The sequence below is a fragment of the Castor canadensis genome, chromosome 3 (assembly GCF_047511655.1).
Source record: "Castor canadensis chromosome 3, mCasCan1.hap1v2, whole genome shotgun sequence".
NCBI lineage: Eukaryota > Metazoa > Chordata > Mammalia > Rodentia > Castoridae > Castor > Castor canadensis.
In genome coordinates this window covers 89,281,860-89,305,115 of record NC_133388.1, presented here as the reverse complement: position 1 = coordinate 89,305,115, position 23,256 = coordinate 89,281,860, and the positions used below count along the sequence as shown (strand labels likewise).

Below are 23,256 nucleotides of genomic sequence, written 5' to 3'. Positions count from 1 at the left end.
ATCTGGATTTACTTGAAATTATTTCTGTGAGGCACAGTCACTATGTTGGTTATTTAGGTTTTTGCTAGCAAGATTTCATAGACTTCCCACTAATATCAATTATATTATATGATATCAGTTTGTCTTTCCTTTGCTAGTATTTCATCAACAAATGTTTTGTTCTTTAACTTGAAGTCCTAGTCATCTATTTTCAGCCAGCTTGCAGTATTTAAAACTATACCCTAGCACTCACTGTGGCAGCATGTATACTAAAATCAGAGGGATAAAGAGAAGATTAGCAATGGCCTCTGTATAATAATGTCATTGAAATTCATGGAGCATTCCATATTTTTATAGACAAACTGGATTAAAAAGTAAGACTTGATGGTTTCTTGTTTATAGGGAACCCATCTCAAAGACAGAAACAAACATTGACTTAGGATGAAAGAGTGGAAAAAGATTTACCAAGCAAATGCCACCCTTAAAAAAAAAGTCAGGGGTAACTATACTTATACAAAGTAGCTTTCAAACTAAACTGGTCAGAAAAGACAAAGAAGGTCACTTCATAGTAATAACAAGAAAACTACATCAGGAGGAAATAAAAATTGTTAACTTCTGTGTGCCCTCTGTTGGTGTACTCAAATTCACTAAACATACAATACTAGACTTAAAAACACAGGTAGACCCTACCCAGTGATAGTGGGAGACCAATAGATAAGTCATTTTTGTTGACAAAAAAATCAATGAAGAAACTTTAGAATTGAAAGGCACTAAAGGACCTGACAAGGACCTGACAAGGCAAATGGACCTGACAGATATCTACAAAGTATTTCATCTAGCAAGAGCACAATATACATTTTCTCAGAAACCCATGGAACTTTCTTCAAAATAGATCATATTTTAGGACACAAAACAAGTCTTAACAAATATAAGAAAATTGAAATAACCCCTTGCACACTGCATGGCCATATGGAATAAAACTAGAATTCAGCAATGAAAGAAGCAGCAGAAAATACTTAAACACCTGGAGACTGAACAACATGTTGCTCCATGACCACCGTGTTATCAAAAAGTTTGTGGAATCTAGAGAAAATGAAAGCACAACCTACCGGAACTTATGTGATATAACAAAGGCAGTGCTAAGGGGAATGTTTATAGGCATGAATGCATATACTAAAAAACATGCACAGATCTCAAATAAATGACCTAATGCTGCATCTCAAACTCCTAGAAAAGCAAGAAAAAGCCAAACCCAAAATGAGAAGGAGTATGATAATAAAAATATGAGCAGAAATCAATGAAATAGAGACCAGGAAATCCACACAAATTATTAATGAAACAAAAAGTTCTTTCAAAAGGCAAAGAAGATTGATAAACCACTAGCAAACCAGATTAAAGTAAGCATAGAAAAGGCCCATATTAATAAATTAGAAATGAAAATGAAGCTATGAAACAAATACCAATGAAATAAAAGTCATACTTAGGGAATACTTTAAAATCTATATTCAATTAAATTGGAAAATCTAGAAGGAATAAATTTCTAAACACATATGACTGACCAAAATTAAATCAAGAAAAGATGCATCACCTAAATATATGTATAACAAGCAATGAAATTGAAGCATTAATAAAGAGTGTCCAATAAAAGGAAAGTCCAGGAACTGACAGATTTAATTCTGAATTCTACCAGGCCTTTAAAGAAGAAATAATACCAGTATTTTTCCATGAAATAGAAAGAGAAGGAGCACTGCAAAAACAACTGTATGAAGCCAGTATTACATTCATTCCAAAACTGGACAAGGACAAAACAAAAAAAGAGAATTAAAGGCCTATTTCTTTAATGAATGTACATGCAGTAAAATACTGGCAAACTGAATTCAACAGCATATCAAAAATATCATTCACCATGACCAAGTCATTTTTACTCCAGGGATGCAGCAATAGCTTAAAACATATGAAAATTGTTAAATGTAATACAGCATATTAACAGAGGCAAAGACAAAAATTACATTAGCATCTCAATAGATGCAGAAAAAGCCTTTGACAAAATTGAACATTTTTTCATGATAAGAACTCTTATGAAACTAGGAATAGAAAGAATGTCATTCAACATAATAAAGGTTATATCCAACAAGCCTATAGCAAACATCATACTAAATGGGAAAAAAATTGTAACCATTTCTTTTAAAATCAAGAGTGAAACAGAGTGCCCACTCCCTCCACACTTATTCAACAGTTTTGGAATTCCTAGTCAGAGCAATAAGACAGGAAGAAAAAATAAAGGGAATTGAAATATAAAAGGAAGAAGTAAAATGATCCCTCTTTGCAGATGACATGATCTTATACCTACAAGACCCAAAAAACTCCTAGACATTGGAAACACCTTCAGAAAAGTAGCAGGATAGAAAATTGATTTTAAAAATTCAGAAGCCTTTCTGTGTGGCAAAAATGAGCAGTCTGAGAAAAAGTTTATGAAAACAATTTCATTTATAATATACTAAAAATAATTCCCAGGAATAAACTTAACAAAGGAAGTGAAAGACCTCTACAATGAAGACTATAAACCACTGAAGAAATAAATCAAAGAAAACTTCAGAACATGGAAATACATCCCATGCTCATGGACTGGCAAAATCAATATTGTGAAAATGGCTATATTATCAAAATCAATCTACATGTTCAATGCAATTCTCATCAAAATTCCAATAACATTCATCACAGGGATTGAAAAATCCATGTTAAAGTTCATATGAAATAACACAATACCATGAATAGCCAAGGCAATACTGAACAAAAAGAGACACACTAGAGGTATCACAATACCTGACTTCAAACTATATTACAGAGCCATAGCAATAAAAACAGCAAGATACTGGCACAAAAACAGACACAAAGACTGATGGAACAGAGTAGAAGGTGCAGATAAGAATCCATGCAGTTTTACCAACCTGTTTTTTGACAAAATTACCCAAAACATATGATGGAGAAATCTATTCAATAAATGCTTCCTGGAAAACTGTATGTCTGCATGCAGAAATATGGAACTTAGATTCATGTCTTTCATCCTGTACAAATACTAACACAAAGTGAGTTAATGACCTTAATTCAAGACCTGAAACATTGAAACTAGTGCAGGAAAGAGTAGGGAATACACTAAACATACAGGCATAGGCAATCATTTCTTAAATAGTACTCCAATGGTTCATCATATAACAAATATGACTACATGAAACTAAAAAGCTTCTGTACAATCACCAGATTAAAGAGGCTGCCCACAGAATGACAGAGTAATATTTGATAGCTATATATCTGACACTGGATTAATATACAGGGAGTTCAAAACTTAAACTCCCAAAATAATCAATGACCCAATGAAGTAATGCACAAATGAACTGAACAGAGATTTTCTAAGAAAGATATCTAAATAGTCAAAAAGCACATGAAGAAATGCTTAACATCCCAGCCATAAAGAAAATGCAAATCAAAACCTAGGTAAGATTCCATCTCACTCCTGTTAGAATGGTTAACATCAAGAACACAAACAACAACAAATATTTGCAAGGGTGTGTGGCAATAGGAACCCTCATACACTGCTGGTGGGAAAGAAAATTAGTACAACCATTATCGAAAACATCATGGAAGCTCCTCAAAGAAAAGCAAAACTAGAACTACCATATGATCCAGAAAAGCATGCTTAGGGACATACCCAAAGGAATGTAAATCAGGTTACAATAACAACAAATGCACACCTGTATTTATTGCTGCAGTGTTCACAATAGCCAAGCTATGAAGACAGCCAAGATGCCCTACAACTGATGAATGGATTAAGAAAATATGGTACTTATACAGTGAAGTTTAGTCATTAAAAAATAATATTTTTAATTTGCAGGTAAATGGATGGAACTGAAAAAGATCATCTTAAATGAAGTTAGCCAGGTTCAAAAAGCCAAAGGCGACATGTTTTCTCTCATATGTGGAATATAGGCCCATACAAATACAAGCAAAATCATACACACATATCAACATATTCAAAACATGTACCCAAAATGAGACTCATAGAGTAGACCAAGGGAGGAGGAAAAGAAGGAAAGACAGATAGTGAATAATAATGAAGTACATCACAACTGTGTAGGAACAAGACAATAAAATACAATGAAAGCTGTAGAAGACAGGATGAGGAACTGCAGTGAAGTGGGCTGAGATTGACTTAATCACAATACATTTGCAGGTAAAGTACTAAGATGAAAATCATTGAATAGATACCCAAGCAATAAAGGCCAAGAATGTAAAACAAGGAAGACACTAATATGAGGGGGGAGGCAAATGAAGAAAGAAAAGAAGGTAAATATGGTTGATGTGCTTTCTATGCAAGTAGGAATAAGGAACATTCAAACCTGTAGAAATCAGCATAAGAAGGGGACGAGGGTAGAAAGGGGATGGACCAATTTGGAGTAATGGAAATGTCAGATTGAAATTCCCTGTATAGCCATAATAAACAAAGTCTTTTTTAAAGCATGAAGAACAGGAAGTTTAAAGAAGCCCTGTCATGGACAAGTGCCAATGGAAGGGAGGAGAGGGTGTAAGGAAAGGGTGAGAAGGGCAAATATGGTGGAAGTGATATGTATTTATTTATGACAACAATGAGACTTGTTGAAACTGTTCTAAGGGAGGGGAGGGAGGGGGTAAAGGGGAAAGATAGAAGGGATGAGTCTAAATAAAATATTGTAAGCACTCTTGGAAATATCACAATGTACCCCTTGTACAACTGTAATTTGCTAATGAATTTAAAATTTAAAGAAGATAAAGAAAAAAAAGCAATAAGAAAAACAAAAAACTAACCTACCTCCCCACCTGTCTCCAATGTACTTTCTTAATTTCACTGACCACTGCTGCCATATCATTCTGTCCTCTCTATCTAAACTGAGCTCCTTACCTTTGTTTATGCTCTTCCTTTATTTTATGAAATGGCCTTGCTCAATCATATCCCTTATGGCTTCTATTAACTTCTTCTGATTGATCACAATATACCTACATTTATGAGGATAGTGAAGCACTCATAATTCATCAGTACAAAGAAGGCACTAACAATACAGCCAAAGAAAAAAAGGTAATTTCTAAGATTTCTTCCTCCTGCTGTGCACACCTTCTGTAATTTCCTCCCCTGTGTGTTGGCAGAACCTAGAATATGACCAATTCCACTCCTTGATTAGGTTATAATTTATGGAAAAAGAGAAGGCATTTTGTGGATATAATTAAAGTCCCAATTCAGTTTAACTTTCAGTTCACAAAAGGGAGATTCTCCTTTGTGGGCCTGATCTAATCAGATGGACTTTTAAATAGAGGACTCTGACTTTTCCTAAGATAAGAGAGTCTCCTGCTGGAGGAAATGATCTGCCATGAGTTTTACAAATGTGAGGAAATGAATTTTTCCAACAACAATGTGAGCCTAGAAGAGAATCCCCATGAATTAGACAAGATTGTAACCATAGTTGACTCAGGTTGCAACCTTGTGGGATCCAGCTGAGGTGTGGAAAGACTTCTGACTGATAGAAACAATGTATGGACATAGAGATTCAGGTTCTGTTAGTGGTGCTTCTTCAGTCTGCAACCAGAAGAGTTCCAAATTCTTCGTATCCCACGGGAAAGAATCCATGGCTGGACACATGAGTGTACAGGTTTAGTAAATTTTAGGAAAGGAAAATACAAAGAGTAGCAGGTGGAGTGTGCTGGCTGAGAGACCATGCTTCTACTCTTCAGATGCTTTTACAACATACACTAACCTATGGTGTAGCAGGGAGGAGGATCAAAAGAAAACATACTAGGCATGGGTCCTGAGCAAGTAGCAGGGAGGTAGGGCTGGCATAGCAGAGAGATAAAACCTGAGAAATTTGAACATGAGGAAGGCCATGTAGCACCAGGGAGGGGAAAGTCTCATTGCACTAGGGTAAAGTAGTCAATGAAATTAAATATAACCATATATGGATTAGACCTTGCTTTTTGCTTCTGTAACCTGCTGGCAAGCAGTTCAGCTTTTGGACATGAGTCTGCTGAGTCTGTGCTGGCACAATAAAACTTTGCTTCCTGCTAATAGCCTCAAGAGTCCCATATCTCAGCTAACAAACTCCAGCAACAAGGGGAAGGGAGGAACCAAGTGATTTGCATCTAATAATCAATGAGTGGGGAGGAGCATTGTAGTTCCTGAGCCAGATGAAAGCATGTCATTACCTGTCTCCAAAGATCTTAGAGCCAAGGGGAGGAGCTGGGACTGTCACTACCCGCCTCCCTTGACCTTTCATCCAGGGGGTGGAGCTGGGCAAAATCCAATACACATCTATGTTAATTCTTAGGTGCCCCACCCATGAGAAAGAAAGTTCCTATGCTTTCCAACTTATTGTAATTACAATGGAGCTCTTAAGGCTTGTCAGAGGAGTTTCAGTCCCAAACGTTCCCTACATTAGCCTGCCTCAATTTTAGTGCAACTAGACTCTAGAAAATCTTTCAGGACATCCATGAAAAAAGGCAATCTTAAACTGTTTGTCTATATAATAAGTAACTTATAAAGACACATTTGTTAATAGATCTAATTATAAGTGAATTGAATGTAAATCACTTACAAAAAAATGAAACAGATTAAGGTTACCGTCCATAAAATAATGCCTGTATTTTAGGAAAGTTAATCATACAACATACATACACAAAATCCACACAATGATACAAAAACCATTTATATTAATTCTGAGTGCACGCTAATACAATGAAGGATTTAGATTTACCTCTAGTGGGTGTTTTTAATAATCTCCAATAGTTTACATTGGGGTACAGTAGCTTTGTTATTAGCCAAATCTTTAAAGTAAATTTAGAGATCCTTGTCTTTGGTGTAGGGTTGGCATCCCATATCCTCCTCCAGACAAAGATATGGAATGCATGAGTCCATGTTCTTGTTGTATACTAAAAATTTGTTTTTAAATTACAATTTGTATGACAGGATGGAAAGGGGCACGCTGTTGCAGTGAAAAGGATTACGTCTCCATTGAAAATGGTGATATCTGACTATCTTAGTAAGCATGGAAAAGGTAGAATGAATTAGCCCCTTAAGAATTAATTTTAGATGAGAGGCAAAAAAAATGCAAATGTCTTACTGAATCTGTAGCAGAACTCAGGAGGGCTACTCTTTGCCTTTTAGCTAATGCCATTGTGGCAGGAGCGCTCAGACAGACAAAGAGGGCACCACAGCTTTTGGGAAGCAAATTTATTAAGCAGGCCAGCAATGACATGGTGGACTTGAGTCCAAAGGCTGAGCCCTGAGAATAAAGGGGGCCTTTCTTATATACCATTTAGAGCAGGTAACAGGAATGTGGGGTAGAGCTTGTCCCATACACAGTTACATGTTATTTCATTGGCCATTTTAAACTCTGGTGCAATGTGGCCCTTCTCTGGTATCACCCCAGGTAACAGTCCCCAACTCCATTTTTTCTTTGTTTCACTGTAGCACTCATTATCTCCCATCCCCTTCCCTGCCTTCCTGCCACATTTTCCCCCTTTGATGTTCAGACCCACTTTTGGGTCAAACAACATCATCTTGAACTAGGGGTTATACTTCCATTGCACCATTACATGAGCAGTTGTTTTTCTTTCTGTAGTGACTTCCATAATGGTTCTGACAGACCTCAGTACACCAGGGGAGTTAGGCAGGGTAATATCAGGCATGCTTCTAAGATAAGGAAAGTTGCCACTATTAAGATCTTGGTTAACCAGCCCCCAAAGAGGTCATTGGGACTCCATCCCTTCCAGGTCTGCACAGGAACATGGGCAAGCTTTTTCATTTTGTTGGTAATCTCTTTAATTAACTTTCCCTCATTACTAAGCTGTAAACAGCAGTTATTCAGATTGAATTTTTCACATACTCCACCTCTGAGGCTAGTAAATACTCCAAAGCCAAAGGGTTTTGGTAGATAGTGTTGTGTATTATAGTTTGTTGTTTGGCTGATATGTTGAGGTGTTAACTGTTTCATTAGTTATAATTTCAACCATTGCCTGAAGCTGAATGAAGCAATTGACCATATAGATTGGGGTGTGATAGCCCCAGGAGCTATCTTCTTCCCATGTAGCAGGACCATAGTATTGAATGAGCCACCTCGGAGGCCACTCATCATCCTTCCCATCCCCTATTTGTAGGGCATCTCACTTTTTCCCTGTTTCTGCTTTCTTCATATATGGAGAGTTAATTTTTTACCTTGTCTGAGGGGGAGCAAAAAAGAAAGAAAGCTGAATGGTGCCCAGCACACAGAATCTGAACAAGTCTTTGGGAAGGATTGTGTAAGCTTGGTCCCCACAGATCCAATATAGCCCCTTAGGCACCTGCCACTTTATGCCCACAGTTAGATTATTACAGGCTACTCCATGCTTAGGGAAGTTAGTCAGTGGATGAGGTTGGGGCGCTGTGTGATTCAGAGACCCCACCACAGAGTCTTCTGAATAGCATCATTGTAAAACTATTGTCCCAAGCACATGAAGTCCCCTACCAGGGTGGAGAACTGGCCTTTTGGAAGGGAGATAAAGTAATTCCAACTAATAGAGGTTTTTAGGAGACAAACACTCTTCCCAAGGCTAGGGACTGTGGTTTCACTAAAGGTATCTTGTGGGTTTAGCTCTTTTGCCTCCCATGGTCAATGGTCTCTCATATTTTTTCCTTCTCAGACATAACACAAAGTTACAGTTAGAGATTTTTTTTTATTCATATGTGCATACAAGGCTTGGGTCATTTCTCCCCCCTGCCCCCACGCCCTCCCTTACCACCCACTCTGTCCCCTCCCTCTCCCCCTCACCCCCTCAATACCCAGCAGAAACTATTTTGCCCTTATTTCTAATTTTGTTGAAGAGAGAGTGTAAGCAATAATAGGAAGGAACAAAGATTTTTGCTGGTTGAGATAAGGATAGCTATACAGGGAGTTGACTCACATTAATTTCCTGTGTGTGTGTGCTACCTTCTAGGTTAATTCTTTTTGATCTTACCTTTTCTCTAGTTCCTGGTTCCCTTTTCCTATTGGACTCAGTTGCTTTTAAGGTATCTGCTTTAGTTTCTCTGCGTTAAGGACAAAATATGCTAGCTAATTTTTTAGGTGTCTTACCTATCCTCACCCCTCCCTTGTGTGCTCTCGCTTTTATCATGTGCTCAAAGTCCAGTTAGAATTTGTGATATGGATTCAGCCAGTAAAAGGAACAGGTTTTTGGTTTTAACAGAGATGGGAACCTCTATCTCCTCCTAAAAGTAGTGAAAGACCTGGCATGAGGAGCTCTCATCAATGATCATGATGATTTGAAAATGTAGCAAAGTATCAGGGACTGTTCCCTTTCCATACATTAAAATGCCATACCTTTTCCCAACTTCCCAATCTGTTTCATTCAGGTTGAAAATAGTGAGATTTACAGGGTTTCTGGCCCCAAGAGTGCAGTTGCAGGTTGCTTACATGTGTTGTAAAAGAGCAGCAGTTCCATGTGAGGTATGAACCTCCCCTTTTAGCCAAGTTGCCCACCTTTCACAACCCCAATAAAGGCAGTAGAGTTTTTCATCATACACACAACTGGATGTCCCACTATCATCTTTTTGGCTTATACACCTGTCATTTAACCAATAGGTCCTTCTCCAGGCTAGCCCCCACAGTTGCCCCAAGGCCTCATGCTTTCAGTTATTGTGGCATACACATCAAAATATATGGACACATGTTTGTTGGGGTCATTCACCCAGGTGCAGTTAATGAGTGCCTCAGTGCTGGTGAAGCTGTGGACCTCTAGCCATTGCTCCCAAGGGTGGTAGATGGGGTTAAAACAGATATACTGACCATCCTGAGAGCACGCTGAGTGGATGGTATTCTTGTGGATGCATGACCCCAATAGTGCATACACAGGAATAATAAGTATGGAAAACCAGAGTTTTGGTAACAGTGCTCTCCGCTCAGGTAGTGCACATTCATGAACCATAGGCCAAACCCTGGGGGTCCCTAGGAGCTGACTAAGATTAGCAGGAATGCATAGAACAGAATCATTCTTAAAGGTGAAATGGGAAACTACTCAAGCTTCCACCATGTGTAGACCAGTCAGCTTCCAGAGTGACTAGAGCAGGGCTGATGTCTCATTGTCTGTGGTCTCCTGTTGTCTCCTAGGAAGCAGGGTCCTGTTGGGGAAGGGCACAGGCACTCTGATGGGTAATCTTGCATGGTAAGGCTGAGTCAGAGATACATTCCCATTCGAAGGAAGCTTGCTTCACTTGGCTGTGGTATATCTGGGGAAAGATCTCTGCTACATTAACTCCAGTGGAGTGGACAGAACAACAACAAAAGGGCCCCTCCTGTGGGACTTTAGCATTAGAACATTCCATTCCTTCACTTAAACAACATCCCCTGGTCTATAAGGGTGCGTGGGAGTTGTCAGGCTGACTGGAAGACTCTCTCTTACCCAGTCATTGATTTTTGAGAGTGTCAACCCAAGGTCCTGTATATGTTGTCTCAGGGTGAGGTCACCTATTTACTTAAGTTCCATTCACAAGTCCTTGACTAAAGGGAGTGGACACCCAAAAAGAATTTCTAAAGAGGAGAGACCCATCCATTTGATGGAGCTTGACTTAATCCTGAGCAAGTCTATGAGCAGTAATTGATCCCATTGTAGGTGGGTTTCCTGGCATAGTTTTCCTAATTGCAATTTTAGAGTCCTATTTATACATTCTACTTTCCCTGAACTCTGGGGGGGTGGTTGGTAAGCCATGTTTAGCTTCTAAGTTATTCCTAATCCCTTAGCCAGCAAATGTACCACCTTAGCCACAAAGGCCTGCCCAATAGACACAGGTATTCAGAATCAAGGGATGATTTCCTTTAACAGACACCTGGCCTTATGTGTGGAAGGTGTTGAAGGCTTCCACCCATCCTGAGAAGATGCAGACAAACACAAGCAAATATTTACATCTTGGCCCTTGTCAGGGATTGTTTCTGGCACACAGACTGCACCTTTCACATACTGTCTTATTTATGCTGGAGAGTTTGGAGACATGAAAATGCTGGGCAAAAGTGTTCTTGAGAGCTCTTTGCCCTGACTGTGTCTCAAACCAAGCCTGTTCTTGTGAAGTATACCATGGGTTCAATTCAGATAAGGGCACAGGAACAGGGCCTCTGCCAGTGAGGCCAATGTTTATCCTCCTGTGAGGGACGCTCACTTGGCTTCCCTATCAGCATTTTGATTTCCCCCGATAGCTGTTTTCTCCCCCTTCTGGTGCCCTTAGCAGTGCATGACCACCACTACTTGCTTAAGGGCCCATATAGCTTCTTGTAATTCCAGAATATCTTGTCCATACTCAACATGTTTTCCTTCTGAGTTAATAAGCCTCCTTTCTTTATATAGGGCTCCATGGACATGAATGGTAGTGAAGACATATTTAGAGTTCATTTAGATATTTACTCACACTCCTGCAGTGAGCTGGAGTGCCTGCATTAGAGCAATAAGCTCAGCCTTTTGGGCAGAAGTCCTGACTGGCAGTGGTCATGCTTCAGTGACAACATCCAGAGTCACTACTGCATATTCACCAAAACTGTGGCATCTGGACAAAGTTGTTGCCATCTGTGAAATACTCAATGTTCAGAACACTAATAGGCCAGCCAGTCAAGTCTGGCTGGCTGGAGAACACCTCATCTATAACCTCTAAACATTCATGCTCCAGGGAGCCCTAATCAACTGCCAATAGGGTGGCTGGGTTTAGAGTCTTAAAAAACTCTAGCCAGAAACACAGGTTTACACATAACATGCTTTGATATTTGACCATTCAGGGGTTTGTTAACTAATAATTTCCTCTATATTCCAAGAGAGTCAAAACAGAGTCAGGAACTTGGACTGTGAGTTCTTATCCCAAAGTAACTTTGTCTGCTTCAGTCATTAAGACAGCTGTAGACACCAGGGTGCACAGGCAAGGAGGCCAGTCTCAGGAAACTGTATCAATTTGCTTTGATACATAGACCACTGGGCAGTGCCAGGAGCCTAGCAGCTGGGTCAAGACTCCTGCAGCTGTCCCCAGTCTCTCCTGTACATATAGGAAGAAGGGCTTCATCATATCTGGCAAGCTCAGAGAGGGGCATTTGTGAGTGCTCTCTTGATTTCTTTAAAGAACTTTTCTTGCTCCTCTCCCCATACCATGGGTTCCTGCTCTCCCCCTCTTTGTGGCTTCATAAGGGGGGTTTGCCAAGAGATAGTAATGGGGAATCCAGATCCTGCAGAAACCTGCAGTTCTCAGAAATTCTCTAATCTGTTGATGGGTCTTGGGGGTCGGAATGGAGCAGATGGCCTGTTTCCTCTCAGGGCCCAGTCTACATTGTCCTTGGACAGGTGAAACCTGAGGTATTTGACAGTATCCTGGCAGATCTGAGCCTTCTTTTGGGAAACTTTATATACTGCCTCCCACGAAAGGGAGAGAAGGAGGAAATTTTTTGCATACAATCCTACTGAGTTGGTTCAGCCAACAGAAGGTCTTAAGCTTTCCAGGAGTCAGCTTGACCCCATAATCTCCATTAAATCCCCTTTTAAAGTCCTTAAGCCTGCACTCTAGGTGAGTGTTCTTACTCTGACCTCCTCCCATTCCTCTTGTTTGCCGGATGTCAAGACAGAGATAAAGATGGAAGGGATGAGGGCTGTGGTTAGGAGGTAAGGGATCCACCTCTCCAGCACACAGGGGAAAGAAAAAATTACACCATTCACTTCATCCATCTCCAGCCACTCCCATTGTGGGGATTTAAGTGTCTCTTGGCCATAGTGTCCATATAGGTCTCTGACCAGAGACCCTGTGAGGGCTCACCCTAGACCATATGAGTTTTCAAAAAACCCACATATTTGAACTCTGCACTCACTTTGTAACCAGGTTACATGTCAGGCTCACACTTTCACACACCCTCACACAGCACAGTAATTCCTCCCCACTCCCTGAACTTAAAAGACTTGGTTTTGCCCCAAAAGGGGGGTTACTTGGGTGTCTTGGGGAGGTGACCAGACTCCCCTTCTGCCTCCTGAGGCAAGCTTGAATTCGACCCCCAATTCTTACCAGTTTGATGAGCGGTGCTCCCAAGTTGGTTCCTGAGTCTTTTTGGGTTCCTTTGTGGACTTGGAATTTGCCTCCTCAGCTCACCAGGAGAGAGGCTCACTTCTCTTGGATCAACACAGTCTGGTGGTACATGGCAGGGGCAACCGTCCTGGCAGGCCAGGGATGCTGAGCTGGCTACAAGGAGGTGAAAGCATCACCATCTAAATCCTGCATGAGCCCCTAGAAATGTTGCATGAGGGCTCAGATAGAGACAGAGAGGACACCAAAGCTTTCTGGAAGCATGTTTATTAAGCATGCTTGCAGCAACTCAGTGGACTCATGTCCAAAGGCTGAGTCCTGAGAACAAAGGGGACCTTCCTTATATACCATTTAGAGCAGGTTACAGAAATGTAGGGGTACATCTTCTCCAATATATAATTACATGTTATTTCATGGCCCAATTCAACCTCTGGGATTAGGTGAACGTTCTCTGATCTTGCCCCAGGTAACATTCCTCAATTGCATTTTTTTCTTTGTTTCACTGTAGTGCTCATTAACTCCCTGCCTTCCTGCCACATCATAACCTGAAAAACTCAGATTTTAATTTCAAATACATGGGGCATTTGTAGGAAATAATGAAAACTTAGGGAATTGAGAATCTGTTTTTTGTCCCTCCAGCCTATGTACACATGAAGCTGAGGGCATGGGTCTATAATCCCAAGTGAGTGTATGAGCCAGCTCAGGGTTTGTGGTAATGTGCTACACAACCATGAGACTTAGTAAACTGATTGAATCTTCCTACTACTTAAGATCTGTTAAACCAAGAGAACACAGAATGGAATGAGATATTATGAATCTTGATATGCAGGAAAATGTTTTTATAGACATTTCTCTCAATTAATAAAACTTCATTCATCATTGTAATGAATCATGAATTAAAAAAAGAGATGATGCTAGAAGAAAATAGTGCATTAACTTTCTTATTGTCATAAAAAGTAAAGAGCCAAAAACAATAAAAAGTGTTATGAAAGTATGTCAAGAAAACCACTATATTATTATGTAATTTTCTGAATTTTTTGTAAAACTTGTCAACTGTTGTCATTTTATTTCTCATTATAAGGAATCTTTTGTGCCCATTTTCAATTCCTAATTTTATTTTCTTCTTTAAAAAATACTTATTTTACTAATTTCACTGCTTAAATGATATAGCTTTGACATTTAGCCTTGGAGAGCAGGAAGATGTCAAAAGTTCACCAAACATGTGAACTGCTTATCACCTTTTTCGGGCCCTGGGTGTGCTCTTCCCTAAGCAGCAAATGACTTTTGTTAGATTAGAATAAACTCACAAAAACCTTCCTTCTCTGCTGATTAAGAAGGTGTTCTGACTGAATTTCTTCTTAGACAGCAATTTATAAGGATTCTCAGATGTGAGCGGTAGGCAGATTGTCAAGACAGCATCTTTCGTTGACTGTCCCTTCACTGTCCTTAAGGAGACATCCAAATCTCTGTCATTCCCGTTTAACCTCAGAGCCAACTGAATCCAAGTTCCATAGTCAGCATGTTCAATTTGTTTTTTGTTTGACTTTGAATAGAAACTCTTGCATTAGCTGAATAGAAACACAGCATTGAAGTTGTAGGAGCACCCTGGACCCAGTCGGAGACCGAGAACCACTTCACCATCCATGCAGGAGCAACTGTGGAGCTGAGGTACAACTCTCCTGTTCTCTTTCCCTTCATGGTACCTACAATGCCCCAGCCAAGGTCTCCACCTTCTCCTCAAGTGCAAATCAGAAAATAGGAATATTTTACATATTCTGACAATAAGAATGTACTAAGTGGGTAACACATAACATTTATGCCCTTATTAATTTGTATGACAGGAATGACTCTCACCTAAATTAATTCACAAGTCAGTGAAGATCCTTTAGTTCAAACACATGCCTGTTTCCGGTTTCAAATATGTAGATGTTTTTCCTTTGATCTGCTTGTTTCCTCCCTTTCCTCCTCACAGATCTCATTCCTTATATCAGAAAATGCCCTGCTGGAAATAGAATAAGGACTTTTCTCTCTTCCCTCTTCCCTTACCACACCCCACCCAGACTCTCAGCCAGGTCTGGCTGGGAAGGGTCTTCTGCACAAGGGCTGTAAGGGAACTCTGCTGATTGGCTGCAGGAGCAGATAAACTTCCAGAGCCAAGTCCTGCCACCCAGTGCCCAGGGTTTGACCATATGCATCTTCTGTCAACCAGATAGGCATCATGAGGAGGCTGTTTGCTTCTCTGCTGGGAATTTTGTGCACTCAGGTTTGCCGTGAGTTGGGATGGCCCATGTTCAGATCCCCTGAAAGGGTTCATAGTGGTAGCTATGGAAGGGAGGGAGGAAATGGTGCTCAGGAATCTTGCAGACATTCTATCCTCATAATCCATGGGGGTACTTTTAGGGCTTCGTAGGCATTGCAGTGAATACCACCTGTTACTGTTTCTGTGTTTCTACTCAGATGTGTGAGGGAGGCAGGTGGAGCAGAGTCCTCCAACCCTGATTGTCCAGGAGGGAAACTGTTCCACACTGCAGTGTAATTTCTTTTTCACTTTGAGCAATGTCAGTGGTTTCTCCAAAATCCTGGAGGATGCCTCATCAACCTGTTTATGTTCCTTTAGGAACAAACCAGAATGGAAGACTAATGGCCATGACAGTCACCAAGGAATGACACAGTTCGGTGTACATTTCCTCTTTCCTGATCACAGACTCCACAACTTCTTTCTGTGCTGTGGAGCCACAGTGCTCCCCTGGCACCTGAAGCCACAGTGCTCCCCAGGCACCTGAAACCCATCCACAAACCCTGTGCTAAGCAAAGCCCCTCCACAGCTGCAGACATTACAAGACCACCTCAGCAACATTTGCAGTTCAATGTCTGTAACATAAATTGGTAATTTTAGCCAGAGATTTTTTTTTGCCACCATGGGTTTGGGATTTTAGTCTTTATCTTCATTTCTTACTGTACAACTTTTCACAAAACGTATATTTCCAAATAGGAGCTAGCAGAGTAGCTGAGTACTGAATCAAAATAAATATTTAAGCTTCAGTAGATGGGACTCCAAAAGGATAATAGCAAAAGGAATAAAAAGAAAAGAAAGCTATTTAGGTAAATTTGTTAGTAGCAGTGATGCAGCCTAGCTGGGTGTCTCCACAGGCATCCCATCCTACCAGAGCAGCAAAGAGGACAATTTTCCTGAATGTTTATATGTTACTAAACAGACATGGGGGAAATACTAACATGCATGATCCATTCATCTAAGTCCTGTTCGTGTTTTTGAGGCTGGTATAGCCTGAGACCTGCTCTATTGTGTCCTCTGATGGATGGCTAAGTATGAGGTTGCTTCATAGCACACTAGAATTTTCTATTTTCTTGCTGTTATTCTGGCCAGTTATCTGATTCATTATGAACATGAGGTACTGAAGGCTCAAATTTGTATTTTTGCATTGTGTGTATCTGCATTTCTGTCAGTATTTGCTTCACATTCTGGGGAATTTATTTATTTATTTATTTATTTAAGTTGTACTTGGCATTGAACCCAGGGTCTCACTGTACCACTAAGCTACATCCCTCACAGTAAGATTGACTGTTTTTATTTTATTAGAAATAGTCCCTCTTTATGTGTACTGAATTTTTGGTTTAAAATACATTTTTTCTAACATTAGTATATCAACTCCCTTATGGTTTTTCTTTATTTCATACAAATTTACCATCCTCTAATTTATCTGTATCTGCTATAATTTGAATCTGAAATGTCCTCTAAACTCTCAAGTGTTAACAACTTAGCTCTCAGTTTGATATTATTGTGAGGTGGGGCCAAGTGGAAAGTCTTAGGTCTTTGAAGAGGAAGATGGGATGAATATGATTGAAGTACCCTTTGTGTATGTATGAAAATAGTACAGTGAAACCCACTAGAAACCAGAAAGTAAAGAAGGAGAGGAGAGGAGAATAGGAGTACAGGGGGCAAATTTCACCAAAGTAGAAGGTATGCATCTGTGGGGATATCACAGCTGAACCTGTTGGTACAATATATGACAATAAAATAAGGAAAAGTGTTTTGACACTTTTTTTTTTTCTTGGAATGTTCTTTTCACTGTGAGGTGTTCATCCAGTGTTTCATTCTGGATGAGATCCCATCCAGTGTTTCATCCTGAAGTCACTTTCCACCTTTAAAGGGCAAGTGCAGTGCCTATGTCACATTTTCTTATTTTGTTTTTATCTGGTATGTCCAGGCCCTCAACCCACTCCACCAGACCCACCTGAGACACACCTCAGTAGAGGGTAGCAAGTGTCTCCATCCATCTGAAGAGATCATGGGCAACAGAGGAAGATGAAGCCACTTTCCTTAGTGCTCTGACTGATGCAGGGGCTGCTGAACACAAGTTTATAAGGAGCTGTAGGAAACTGTTCAGTGTATCTTGATCTGTGACCTCAGAGAGGTGATACTGCTTTGGAGAAGATCACAGATGGCCTCTCTTATACATATTCATCAATTAGCAAGAGGTTATCCTTTAAAACCTAGTAAATTTTTATCTCTTACTCTGCTTCAATTGATTTAGGTATCAAATACTTAGCTATGCTCTTTCAATGTAAATAGTATGTGTTTATTTTAGACTGGTGGCCATGAATATCTGACTTTGGAAAGTAATATTCTATGAAGATACATATTACCCTTCAATGTCAGGGCCACATTAAGTATTCTAACATAAATTTATTATGTTTCTACCAATATGTGACCCAATCCCTAGCCAAAGTTAATGTTACCTTTGCTAGAACTTCCTTATGCATCATTTCCTCTGGGGAATCTACTCATCATTTAAAGCCCAGTTCAAGCACCTCCTTTATCAGGATCCTTGTCTGACTGGGCCCAACAGTACAGTTCATCACTCTCCTTTGTCATCTTGTCTAGATATACTGGTATCTTTGGTGCACTTTATTTTGCTGTCCTTGAGAATTGGGACTGGGCTGACTAAGGATTGGAATTGTGTCCATTGTGAATGATACCCACATGCTGCCTACCTGGTAGGTAGTGATTAAATATGCAAAATTTCCTCCTTATCCTCAGTTCTACTTTCCAGATTTTCAGATACCTGAAGCCTATCATGGTCGAAAATATTAAACAAAAAATTCAGCAATAAGCAGTTAATATGTTTTAAGTTGTGCACCATTCTGAATAGCATGATGAAATCTCCTGACATCCTGCTCCACTCCATCCAGGACATGAGTCATCACTTTGTTCAGTGTATCCATGCTGCATACCCCACTTGCCAGCTTGTCACTTAGCAGCCATCTTTGCTACCAGAATGACTGTCCAGATATCACAATGCTGTGCTCAAGTAATCCAAAATTTACTTACTCAGAGTAGTTCTGCTTGAAATCTGGATATGCCAAAAAAGAATCCATAAAGTACTTCTTTTAAGCAAGAAGTAAAAATTTATCACAGGTATATGCAGGGAAAAAGTAGTGTATATATGATTGGGTGCCATTTGCAATTTAATGAATTCATTATGTATCCTGGAATGTATCCCCCACAATGAGGGGAGAAAAGACATGCATTTAATACTTGTCCAAATGAGTGGAATAACTGACAAACAAAAGACACCAAAACATAATTAAGCAATATACAATACCCAAAGATATTGCAGTAGAAAGAGATTGAGTAATTGGAAGGACTTGGTCCATTGTCTCCTGTTGAATTGTAATGGTATTTATCTTTGATCATCCTTGAAATGATCTCAAATATAGATACTACAAAATCCTCACCATGCTTTAGGAAAAAGTCCTCCTTACATTCTTTTAATTCTATTATTTATAATATGGTCCATTACTTATTAGGTTGCTGTATCCTCCATTTCTGCCTCTATGACTTGCAGGTGAGAATATCTAAAGCTAAACAGACTCTTCACATCTCCATATTTAACCCATAGAAAAATACTACATATTTTTTCAAACTCAGGAGGAGGTCTATCAAAAGTGTTTGGCAAACTGAAAGTCTAGAGCATCATATCTTTGGAATCTGGAGGAGGATGTTTCCATTCTTTCTTATTTACTTGAAGATCAAAACTCCTCTAGAACACATCATTCCAGAACTTACTAAAATTTCTCAAAACATATTTTAAAAATATGTAATTTACCTGATTTGTATTTTATAAGAAATACAATGACATTTACATTTATTTAATCATCTTTTATCATTCCTTGGAGTAATGTAAGAATATGGACACATCTGTCACCTTAGCATATAATGACATACTATGTGTGACCTCAAAAAACTTTATTATTTGCAATAAAAATGCTACATATTAACACTAATCTTGTGTCTTGACAGGATTCCCTCTCCCACCATTGCAAAATAAGGTGATTTCCACTGAAATAACAACTCTCCTAATGTATATCTTAACATTCGTGGAGATATGAGAAAAGAATAGAAGAGGATTAGAAAGAGAAATTCAAAATTAGCCCTTTTGTATGAAAAAGGAGACAATTTCTTTCTTTTTATTATGCTTATTAGCACATACAAATTGTGCAAATGAGTGTGCTTCACTTTGACATTTCCATACATACATGTGTGGTGATTTGATTGTATCCATCCTCCTTTCTACTCTCTGTTGCCCTCCCCTGTCTCTTAATTTCTTCCATTCCCTAATAGTTTCTCTTCTACTTTCAGGTTATCATTTCTTTCTACTTTTCTTTCTCTAGATTTCACACAAGAGAAATATGTGCCTTTCTATTTCTGGCTTATTTTGCTAAAGTGATGTCCTCCATTTCCATCCATTTTCCTGCAAATGGCATAATTTCATTCTTCTTTATGAAGAATGGTGTTCTTTAATGGAGTTGACAATACTCCATTATTTGCATACAACATATTTTCTCCTTCAGTTCAACTGTTGATGGACATATAGGCTTGGCTATGGTGAATTGTATTGCAATAAACACATGTATGTCTATATCTGTTTTGTATTATGACTTTATTTCCTTTGGATAAATACCAGAAGCAGCAGAGTTGTATCATTTGTAGTTCTACTTTTAGTTTTTTGTGACACTTATACTAATTTTCCATGGCTGTACTAATTTACATTCCTCATAAACAAATATATAAAGGGTTCCTCTTAAGGAGGAGATATTTTACTCACAATGACTTTATTCTTAGCAATTGTACATTTTGGGGAAAACAGGGAAGTTCTTCCTATTACAGATAGCTTCAAGACCGAGTACTTGTAAAAATGGGAAACTATTGAAGGAATTAGAGTGGGTGTGAAGTGAGACCTCCATCTGCAGGAAGACAAGAAGACCATCAGTGTCCTTAATGAGCTATGGCTCTAGGAGGAGTGGACATTATCTTGAAAGCATCATGTTTAAGTCTAAATCTTCATCTGTGTGAAGAGGAATGTGGAAGAGTGACCCAAGGTTATGTTGTTAATTTAGGGGGATTAAGAAAAGTGGAGCACGGAGAAAATGCAGGTAGATATTCTAAGTAGAAACCATATGCTTAAGTGGGGCTAAGTGACCTCTTTTATGTTTCTAAGCAGCAGTGAGTTTGCAACAGGAGGAGAAATGTAATCAGCAGCAGACAAATTGGCATACTCAATCTCTGACATTTGAATTTATGAGAATCATGCATTTGACTATTTCCCATGGTACCAGCAACAACCAGGTAGAAGTCCTGCAGAATTGATAGCCATGTTTTCAGTCATGAATAAAACATAAGGTGGAAGATTCAGATTTCTTCAGTAAAAGTGACAAACTTCTTTCCTTGTATATCATGTCATCATAGCTTGGAGACCTAGATTTCCACTTCTGTTCATCAAGAAGACAATGCAGCCTGCACACAAATCTGCTGTCTGTGTATCTAAATGCTGCTTGGGACTCACACTGGTACAGATGTGGACTAGTATTCATTTACACAAACAGGTGGTGAAGAAAAGCATACACTCATTAGTGTGGTACTGTGAGAGGGTGGTTTTTAAAATAAGAGAAACTGAGGAAGCTTAATGAATAACTGAACTGCAACAAACTTTCATTAATAGTTAAAATATTTGAGATTGTCATAAACATTCTATCAGTTCCCACTGGAACTTTTTAAAGTTGCTGAAGGATGCAAATTTGTATACCACACTGAATAGTCATTTAGCATTTCTATGACCAAAAATTCTATTCCTAGATATTTAGTCAAAAAGGCAAACATATTTCTATACAAGATATGTTGTCTATAGCAGTCTCATCTATGATAACCACTCACTTTCAAACTAAAAACAACTCAAATGTTCAATAAATGATAAGTAGATTTGTACATTGTGCTGTATTCCTATAATGGAATACTGCACAGAAACAAAAGGATAAAGCTAGGTGCATAGGTTTGTAGGGTGATCACTCCTCTGACTTCTAGCTAGAGTAACTCCATCATGTATCAAACTACCTTTTAGTTGTTGTGCCCACAAGACACCAACACCACAAGCCCTCATTCCCAGTCAGATAGTGTCTTTCAAAGTCAGCAAGACTCCTAATAAGTGCAAGAACAGAAGTCACATAAATATGTAACTTTCCCAGGATCTCTGTCTTATATTTGAGCCTGTAATAACTTCTCTTTTTTACTTTAAGTAATGCTCTAGTCCAGATTGCTCCAAAAGTGGAGTTTGATCAGTGGGAGTTGGTGACTTCTGGAGGCTTGAGAGAATCCCAGTGATAGCTGTTCAGTGGACATGGACCAGGCTGGGAAAATATAGTGCCCCATAGACATCCAGTGCTCTATACATAACCCTTATTAAAAAACATTTTATTGATTCAAACTGAATGAGTCTTTCTTTATGCTGCTGGCATCAACTACTTGGGAGGCATGTAACTCCTTAGACCTGAGATTATTCACACACAGGTGCTCGAACTGGATCCAGACACACTCAAAGATGAATTGGGAGTTGGGGGAGCACCCATGAGGGAAGCTCTGCTGCGCTACCTGAATGTAGCCCATGGGAATGAAGAAGAGCTATGTTGATTGTGTGACCCTGGCACTGGACAGTGAAATATATTAACTGAAAGTGGGCTGTCCATCTATGGGGAAATTGCTCCCTTAAAGAAGAACTCCAATTGGAGAAGATATGAGAGTCCCATTCTCCACTTGAGCCTTTGGCCTGGCAGGAAAATTAGATGAAGGAAAAGATGAGAAAAAATGTCATAGACAGCACCATCAATTCCAGGCCTTGATGCAGAGAAAGGGGAAGTCCATGATTCAGCATTCTAATGGAGGTGTTAATAATGATCCAATCTAGGAAATTAGGGTTATTAGGGAATATTTTGACTTAGAGTTGTTTGACTCTGTATAAAACTTTTAAACAGACGTCAAGTGAGCCCATATGGCTTGGTCTGTGTGGCCCTGGTATTCTGAAGGCTGCCTCCTTGGTTGCTCAATTTACTGAGATGTATAAGACCATGTTTACTGGGAAGAAGACAGTGTTCTTGGTCCAGCATGCTGCCACTGAACCCAACAGTGAGATTCCTATCCAGTTCATGCCACTGAATTTCTTAATTCCCCAGTTCATCAGGGAGCAGAAGCATTTTCTATCATAAATCACAATTATAGGATCAATGTATAAACATTTTTTGGCCGTTTATATACTTCCTCAGTGTTCTGCCTTTTTTTGCTCATAACTAAGATTGCTTTCCTGTTTAAGTTCATTTGGAAGTTTTGTTTGGAAGCCAGGTGTAGCTGGAGCAGACTTATCCAAGATGTGTCCCCAGGGGTATACTGTTTGTCATACTAGGGGTGGATGTACTTTTGGGGCATATCCTGAACACTACAGTAGGAGAATTCCACTTGATGGTGCAAGAGGTAAGGGCAGAGACATATGGCTAGGCAAAATGGGAGCCATGAGACTGCTTGCCCCATGCAGGGTAGTTAATACTAGGCAGTATAGCCTATCAGGGAATACAAAGAAATCCAGTCACCAACCAGGAAATAAAAAAGGTAGAAAATGTTTACCCTTCTCAAAGTCTCATTAATAACCCTGTGTGACCAATAAAGGAGCTGATGGCTCATGGAGAATCAGCATAGGTTATTGAGAGCTGAATAAAATAGTGCTCACTATCCATGCTGCTGTTTCAAATGTTGCCCTCTTGACTGAACAACTGATACAGTGATGGAGTCTTATCTTGCCGCTTTAGATGTCACTAAGGGTCACTTCAATATATCCTTTGCTGCT

At 39.4% G+C, this 23,256-nt stretch overlaps 1 non-coding gene across 1 annotated transcript; it reads left to right on the top strand.

Annotated features, from left to right (window-relative positions):
• Window positions 1-224: 224 nt before the first annotated feature.
• On the top strand, window positions 225-332 carry LOC141422082 (U6 spliceosomal RNA). Its single transcript, XR_012446737.1, has one exon. It is a non-coding gene; the product is annotated as a U6 spliceosomal RNA (small nuclear RNA).
• Window positions 333-23,256: the final 22,924 nt, after the last annotated feature.